Raw genomic sequence first — 9,170 nt, forward strand, 5'->3', positions numbered from 1 at the left:
ACACCCTGGCACTCTTGTGTCAATTTTCTCTTGTATTCATAATGGATATTTCAATACCTTTCTCTATTTATCAACTTAGTTCTGATTTATCATTATGTTTAATGTTTAGAATTTATCATTTTAACTCTGATTGATGCAGGTTGTTTGTACTATTTGTTTGAATTTGTTTTTGAACTCAGCAAGCGATTTACTCATTTTCAGGTCCGTTTCGAGATTATTCCACAGATTAACACCTTTGATAGATACACTTCTTTGCTTGATGTTTGTTCTTGTTTTGAGTTTTTTGAATAAGTTGGTACCTCTTAAATCATAGCTGCTTTCTCGAATTTCGAAAAACTTCTGAATGTTTTGGCAGAGCAGGTTATTGTGTGCTTTGTACATTAATTGGGCGATTTTAAAGTCAACCAGGTCAGGTTTATGAGACACAGAATGACAGTTGAAGGCGCATTAGGCTCATTATTTCCCACAAGACAGCATTTTCAGGGTTTTTTGTTTGTTTGTTTGTTTGTTCATATCACATACTAAAGCTTGCCCATGTCAATATTTAGCTGCTGTTTTTGAACTCGAGCTCTTCGGCCATCATGAGCAGTGAGAGGCCTGAAAGCCTGACTTGTTTTATACTGAACCGATCCTGGATTTTTAACCCAAAACCAGATGGACATGCGTCATGTGAACTTCAATACAGAGCCACTCGGCCATTACCCCGACGAGATGTAAAAGCAGGAGAAGATTTCGAGCCGGTTTAGCCTTTGCAGCAAAAGCGGAGTACCCTCTTGGGGCAAAATTTTGCTTCATGCTCTGGGCTCACTCATACTCCAACCGCAAACAACAGCCCTCGCCAGCCAAAAATTGACCACAAGGTTATACTTCGCTCCACCGATGATGGGTGCCTTAATATGTTGTCTGTGTGAGTCTAGTAAAAATTGAAGCATGACTTCAAGGTCAGATATCGGAAGTTTTTTATTGTCATGTCAAGTCATTTTCAAAATCACATCACAAAATGAACAGGCTGTTTATTCGGCAGTCATTTTTTTCCCTTCCATGCTCAGATGAGGAAAACGTTTTGACTTTCAAGCAACCCCCAAAAATACAACAACACAGACAAATGAGGACTATCATCATTAATACTGTATACAGTAACACACAACCACGGTGACAAATGTGTGCGATCGTTTACTCAACACGGAAACTTACCTTGATTGGATTTGGATGCACGTTTGTATTTTATGACCCTCCGACCCTCGCACAAATTGTCGCTGGGCCTCGCCCCTAAGAACAGTATTTCCAGGAATCCCCCTTTTAGACGGGTCAAGGGATTCCTGGGAAAACTGGACCCCAGGAGAGAGGAGATTCGGGAAAAGGAAAGAAAAAAAATCCAGACGGGTTTTTTCCCATGAAGTTGAAAGAATTCAGGGGGCATGGGACAAATTATGAAACTTGATACTGACTTCAAAAAAAAGAAGAAAAGAACCATATACACATTCTGCATATCTCCATAAATATAAATATCATGATGTTCAGTTGTTTCAGTTTTTGAATTCTAAAAGTGAACAGTCTGCGTTTTTTTGGGCCACTTGAAAGGAAGAACATCTAAGCTTTTCATTGAACACAAAGGAAACTGATGCTCAGGAGGCAATGCTTTACTCATTTCTAGATATGAAATAAGTTAGATTGTTTCTCATGTAATATTCTAAATTCCCGATATGGTGAATTGAAGTTTTCATTAGGTGTAAGCGAGTAATCATCTCAATTATAAATAAAAAAGTAAATCATTGTCTTCTCTGTATAATGAATCGAATGGTATAATATACATGAGCATCAAGAAGTTACGTTTTCCACCACATTCCAATTTCAGGAAATGCGCCGATAAACGTTCTTAATGTAACTGCTGTCATCGTTGTCAGCCATCCATTTTCTAATCCGGTTATCCTCACGAGGGTCGCGGGTGTGCTGGAGCCTATCCCAGCTGTCTTCGGGCAATAGGCGGGAGGACACCCTGAACCGGTTGCCAGCCAATCGCAGGGCACACAATGACAAACCACCATCCACGCTCACACCGAGGGAGAATTTAGAGTGTTCCATTAACCTGCAACGCATGTTTTTGGAATGTGGGAGGAAACTGGAGTACCCGCAGAAAACCCGCGCAGGTATGGAAAGAACATGCACACTCCACACAGGGAGGCCGGAGCCGGAATCGAACCCTGCATCTCTGCACCGTGAGGCCGACGCGCTAACCAGTCGACCACCGGGCCGCCCTAATTGTCCTCAGGTCTTTTTTTCTGGAATAATATACTAATGTCTGTATTAAGTCTTGGAGTCCTTTTATTTCATGATCCAAAAGCCGTGTTACATTGACCATCGTCTGTTTTGCCCTTCGCTGAATCTGCTGCTCCTTCTTGAGGTGGACGTCGGAGGCCCGTGACGCAGTCCTGCGTCCCGAGCTACAGTGCTTCATCTCAGACTACCAACTGACCAGAGATGCAGCACTGCACCATGGGCCGCAGGGAGGAACCGCCTCAGAGAGGGACTCAGCGAATCAGAGAGAGAGGGGGAGAACTGAAAATACACTTTTACATGAGAGGGGTAAACAGGAAATGACTCTAACCCTCAGTGGACCGGCATAATTCAAACTTCCTGTGCTGTTCCCTCTCATGTTACACGCACATGCACAACTTTTGAACTTGTCTCGCTTATAGTGAGGAGGATTTGACACCATAAAAAAATGGTGCTTCATCGTGAGTGCAAAAGTGTATGTGTGTTTTGGTACTCACCTATCTGCTTCCATGCATATCTCGCCTGAAACATGACACGCATGGTTGTTAATGGCCTGTATGAGCTACGCTTTAACCGTCAGGTTATGAACATAAGTTACAGTTTTTCTGGAGTTGCCCACTGACAAATTTCAGTACAACAATGTCCCGATACAGGGATGTAGTTTGGTTTGCTGAGTGCCTTCGGTGAGCTTTAAGTGAAATATTGCACAGTTAGAGTTATTAATATGCCATAAATGATCTGAGATGCGGGCCTGTCCCACCACAGGCATGACAGTGAGACAGTGCCGCAGTTATTAAAGTTAACAAATACGAACGAAAAGAATAAAAGTAAAACATTGAATAAAAAAAAATGTCCTTAATGAAATGAAATAAAAGTGAAAATGTTTTTTTTTTTAAATGAAATCTCCCTGAAAATATATCTAATATTTAGCAAACTAACTAAAAATGACCACAAATTTTGTGAAAATGGCTTCAGTTTTCATCTTTGTCAGTTCATATCGTACAAGCGCACAGGGTTAATTTCAAATGCATTCTTTTCAGTATCGTTGTACATCTGTGCAGAATCAGGAGGGTCTAAAAGTCGTTTGAGAATTGTAATTTTTTTTTAAATTACATATTACTTTGTGACCTTTTGGGGTTTTCACTCAAAAATATTCCTTTTTTTTTTTTTAAACTAAAACTAACACTAAAAGCACATAGAAAACCTGCTTTAAAAAGTAACTGAATTAAAAATAAATCAATCAATAAAATAGAATTAAACTCTGAAGACAAATTCCGAGCCATGACATCCCCGGAGGACACATGCGCGTGTATGCTCTGCTGGAAGTCAGACAGCTGGGAGTTATGAGGGTAGACACACGAGAAGGCACGTGCTCCAAAAAAGCGTCGAGTGACACGCTCACGATGCACAAGCAGACTGGAGGCGGCTCACGAAACCGCCATGAGCAGACAGCAAACATTCAGGGCGAAACAATGGACAGAACATAAGTGACAGTCGGTGGAGTCAATTAGCTCTCGCCAATTGAATGAAAGGTTAAATTGTCAGGCGCTTGCCCTCAGCATAGAACCATAACGCGTTCTGCACGGCCCATTGTGAACACAACTTGCCATTTTAACTGAAGATTCTATCTGAGGGAAATTGAAAAGAAGACGTTTGATGATTGCCGTTTGATTGACTCCGAGCAGTCAAATATTACAAATAGCTCTCAGCATGACGCCCATTCACACACCACTGGAACTGAGCACCACAATCATAAATGGATCTTCAACACGCAAACGCTCCCTTAACTCAATTCTTTGTCCAGCATCAATGAAAAGGCAGCGTTGCTCATTTTGCTTACCCAACTCAGAGTGGCGTGTCCATCAGCGAGCGGTGTCAGCTCATCCCCACGGCAACCCCCTGATAAAACAAAAGAGCATGTTCGATACAGCCTGGCAGTGGCCCCTTCTCATAAATAGGCTAGTAGGACGGTCAGCGGTGCTTTGCTGGAAAACCCTGACAAAATGGGTTCGACTGGAAAGTCTCTGTCGCCCCATATAAGGTCGGAGTCGCCCTTTTTATTTTTGGGATGATGGAAAATGGGATCACTGCACTTGGATAAACATTCGCTCTTTCAGAGTGTGATTGCTCCCACAGATAGACGAGCCAACCTCCACCCCCCCCCCCCTCCTTTTTCCAGCCGGCTACATACATTCCCATTTCTAGTCACAGGGGGGAGAGACTCACTTAAAGGGCAGCATAGGGAGGGGGCGGCTTCGTCTCCCTCTAGCCGGGCTCAACAAGTCCATATTAAGAAAAAAGGCCTCTCTCTGTCTCTCTCTCTCTCTCTCTCTCGCTCTCTCTCTCTCTCTCTCTCTCTCTCTCTCTCTCTCTCTCTCTCTCTCTCTCTCTCTCTCTCTCTCTCTCTCTCTCTCTCTCTGCGAGCCGATTCTTGAGGTCTGTTCTCAGGAAGTGCGATCTACTGTACATACCGGTATATCCACACGAGCAATAAACACATCTGCCCTCTCTCAGCCTCTTTGCCTTCGCGTGCAGCATCAAGTCGAAAACCTGCATCCTGTTCCCAAGTGCTGGGAAAAATCGGCACATGGTGTGACAATGTCACATACTCGTCCAGGTTGACACTTATTTCTGGAAGAATTTCACCATATTGACAGCGATAGTACCTCTTGGCTGAACATGTTGGCAGAGCAAAGCGGGACAGATGCAAGGCGCAACTGAACCCAAATCTTCCGGCATTCATAGGTAGCAAACATTTACACGAGAAGCACATACTGTGCTGCGACCGTCCTAAAAAACACCCACTTTGGTTTGTCATATGAATTTTGTCAGAGTAGGGTGACACCAAAACAATTCAATTTGGGAAATGGGTTTTGATTTAAAAGCCGTGAGCGCATTGAATCCAACCTAATCGAATCATCGCACTTTCAAATGTATGTCTCGAATGGTCTTTTGTTGGAGAGATATTCCTTTGGAAGAAATGCCCCATTTATACTATTGACAAGTTCACTCATATGTACTGGATGCAAAATGACAACCAGAAACTAATTGCATCAGAGCCTCTCAAACTAAGATATCGATTTATAATCCCACTGATTTGGAATGGAATCGAATCGTTCCACCAACTGAACCGTCCTTGAATCGTAGCGCACCCCAGGTGATACATATCATATAATCTCATATGTATAAAATGATCTTTCTCTCTCTTTGATCATTTGGACGAGCCGGTCGCTGCGCATAACCTTTGAAAAGGCCAAGTGCAATGTCAAGGGAACGCGACAGTTTGTCAACGCATCTCAACTGGCATGACATCGAAAGCAGCAACAAAGCTGACGAATCAACAGCGGCCGCTGCCATGCAAGGGAATCGGACGCACCAAAACGTCGTCGCCGTCTTCGATATCATACAATGACTGATTGCAATGCACGCAGAGAATGGTCGACTGTATACGTATGGTTGTTGTTTCTACAGAACAACAACAATGAAAAGGTTTAATGCGATATTTTATCTTTCACAAAATGGAATGTTGAATATTGTACACAATATTGTTATTAAAAGAGTTTGTTTACATTGATGTTTGAAGGCATACAAAGGAAGAGCTAAATCTCATAAAAAGTGTATAAAAAGAGGACTATTTTGTTCACTTGCACTTTGTTTATGTTAGCTAGTTAAAACTAGCTTGTTCTGATATCAATTTGTTGTTGCTGTTTTACATTTTGGACTCAATAAAGCTGAGTTAGTTTGAAAAAGAAATTAGCCAATGAAAACATTTCTTTTGTTTACTTGGTGTTAGCTTTAATGAGATGAGGTTTACTTTCAAGACAACCATTGTTACTGTGTCAAAATATCGTAGCGAAAAAGTGTATCAAAATCTCCTTTCTCGTATCGAATTGTATCGTTCTCAAAAAGCAAAGTCGTATCGTAATGGTCAAAAAATCGTTAGACCACCAGTAAAAATCCTCAACCTAGCTTTATTGGATGAGTGCACACACACACACACACACACACACACACACACACACACACACACACACTGTATGTCCCAACATTCATCGCGCACGAGCACACTGCAATGACGAACTTCAAAGCTGGATTCCATTAATCAATTCTAAAAAGGAAAACCACATTGAACATTAACATGAGATTTAACGTGAACCTTCTGTGTGGCGGCAGCCTCAGGTGTGTATGTGCGCAAGAGACTGTGTTTGCGTGTGTTTATACAGGCCACGATAACAGCCAGAGAGCCATCTCTTCTGTTCAACCAAACATTTCCTTATATGGTCGTATGCCCCCCCCCCACCAGTTCTGTAAATCACACACAGGAAACTCGCGCCATTCGACTTTATCTGCCTGTTATAGGAAGAGTTGCGCGTGTGTCCACACACACACACACACACATTCAGATACAGACACGCGCAGGAAAGAACAAAAGACAGCCAGAACAAACGTAAATGTGTAAGTCCCACTGCCATATTTGGAAGGTGAGGGGAGGCTTGTGATGGCAAGAGCTATAGCAGGAGTGTGAGGAACCTCCAAATGAGGTGTCTTTGAAATTAGAATTGAGGATGTCAGTGGGGCAGTTGAAGGTAAGGTCAGGGGTCAAACTCTCATCTTGACGGCCCTTCCAACACTTCCAAGCTTGCCTAAGGTTGGGGCAGGAAGCCTATTAACGATAAGTACAGTTTACTGTAAGTCTGATTTGTGTATTTGAACGCCTGTTATCAGTTTGGACACACCTCCTTCAAGACTATGAGCCAGTCTGTCCAATCTATATTTTTTAGGCCAATAGAAAAAAAATACCCAATAACCGAGTAATATCGTAATTATACAAAATGTGAGGGGAAATCTGTACATTTTACAGTGATCCCTCGCTATTTCGCGGTTCGTTTATCGCGGCTTCAGTGGATCTCGGATTTTTTCAAATATATTCATGAATTTTTTTTTTTTTTTTTCATATACATGGAGTACAGTACTGTATATGTTGCTCTATGTGACTCGCTGTTGTTTTGCAGCTTCTCGCGGACCGTTTGCGGACGTTTTGCAGACTTAAAAAAAAAAACGTTATTATTTTTTTTTAACCTGTATATGTTTATTGGTCGCTACTTTGTGGATTTTCGTTTATCGCGGGTGGTTTTGGTCCCCATTAACCGCGATAAACGAGGGATTACTGTACAAGAGCAATTATCTGATAGTTTTTACTGTTGAGGTCTTTATTTATTTACTTTTTTTAGAAAAAAAAATTCAGCATAATACAGCAAGGTTAATCGAGGGTGTTTTTTTGTTCAAAAAAATATTAAATATTGCAAATATGTGTGTGTCTATACATATACAGTATATATATATATATATATATATATATATATATATATATATATATATATTCTTTTTTGTTGTAATTGTATCTTTTTTAATTTCTTTTCAATATGGCTGTAAGACTGCTTGGTACCATTTTTTATTCGTGAACATAGTTTACACTTGAATGAGAATACAACAGCATCACTCGTTTGACCTCAAGCGATAACCCCTAAAAAAAACCTTCCAAAGTCGACATCAAGCGGAATGCATGTGCGTCTGTATGTGATCTCCCCTCCTGCTCTCATGTGAAATTGACCCTGGGAATGATGTTCTTTCGGTCCCCTGGGGGACTGACGTGAGTAAGTTTGTGGGGGGTTGTGGAGGGGGTCATGTGAAAGTCCGGTCAACCCGGCCAGTACTTACAAGACCAACCCCCCTCCCCCAAGATGTTTCACTGCAAAAACGAACTAAATAAAGCATTTCCTGCTCTCTTTTTTTTTCCAAGTGGCTGCTTCCTTTGCTGTGGCTGCTGTGGAGTTCCTCACATATGATCCTGGGTGGCTTTCATGCAAAAACCATCTCAGTGTGTGTGTGTGTGTGTGGGGGGGGGGGGGGGGTGTTATCTCACCTCCCGGGAAATCTTCTCCTCCCATCATCCAGCTGTGAGTGAATGAGCACGGGCAATTTTCTGAGGGAACAGAAAAATCACAACCTTTTGAATTGCAGAGAAGACACATTTATGACTCATACGGCACTGGGTACAGTATGAATGTGACACATGGACGCGTGTACTTAACATACCGTCTGTAGAGATATATAGTATATCAAGTGACCCCAACCGAATGAGATACATACAAGAGCTGCATCATGAATTTGACTTTCCAAACTGTAAGCTAACAGGAACGTCATCGGCTGATAAAATATTAATCGTTGGGTAAGGAACTGGCAGCGTTGGATCTTGTCATGCTGGAAGCTGGGTGCCTTATTTTGGTATGACAGTCCCAACTATGTTTGTTAAGGTCAGGCAAAACCCCTTCGTGTCACAATCGCTTTATCATTTAGGCCGCCGTTTGCCCCTTTTGTTCAACAACGCTGCATCGTCATGCTTCAAATAAAATGATTCTTGTTATTATGTCAATAAGCAATCACTTTGGCAGGACTGCATTCATTGCGAGCAAGTCAAATGCTAGGATGTTAATGCCGATTCCAAATAATTGGGTGGGGGAAATAAAAAGAAGGGAACTTGCCGTACCTTGTTGGGAGAGGTCACGTCACGATCTCCGAGCGAAGGTCTTGGTCACAGATCTTGCCGTCTGCTTCTCTGAACGCTTCTCTAAAAAAAGTGATCAGCATCAGTGTGGGACCCCTCTGGCCTCTGCGTGTTGTCTTTATGAAGCAGATGGACTTCCAAGGCGCGCATTCCTCCATTACCTTGTATGGTCACTGGAGGGCGGGTCCTGCTGCAGAGAATGGCCCCTCCGCACATGACTGATGGTGGCGATGTCAGAAGACCCAAGAGCCTTCAACCGGTGACCTGTGGAGTCTGTCTGGGAGAAGACCGAAGACGACTGGGAGAAAAGCAAAGACGAAGAGGTTAATGG

At 42.4% G+C, this 9,170-nt stretch overlaps 1 long non-coding RNA gene across 1 annotated transcript; it reads right to left on the minus strand.

Annotated features, from left to right (window-relative positions):
- Window positions 1–942: 942 nt before the first annotated feature.
- On the minus strand, window positions 943–8,904 carry LOC147208278 (uncharacterized). Its single transcript, XR_015103160.1, has 4 exons — window positions 8,822–8,904; window positions 8,198–8,257; window positions 4,115–4,173; window positions 943–2,796 (listed from the first exon to the last, which is right to left on the minus strand). It is a non-coding gene; the product is annotated as an uncharacterized LOC147208278 (long non-coding RNA).
- Window positions 8,905–9,170: the final 266 nt, after the last annotated feature.

This window comes from Hippocampus guttulatus, chromosome 2 (genome assembly GCF_054856545.1).
Source record: "Hippocampus guttulatus isolate MCC_2025c chromosome 2, RoL_Hgut_1.0, whole genome shotgun sequence".
Classification (NCBI taxonomy): Eukaryota; Metazoa; Chordata; class Actinopteri; order Syngnathiformes; family Syngnathidae; genus Hippocampus; species Hippocampus guttulatus.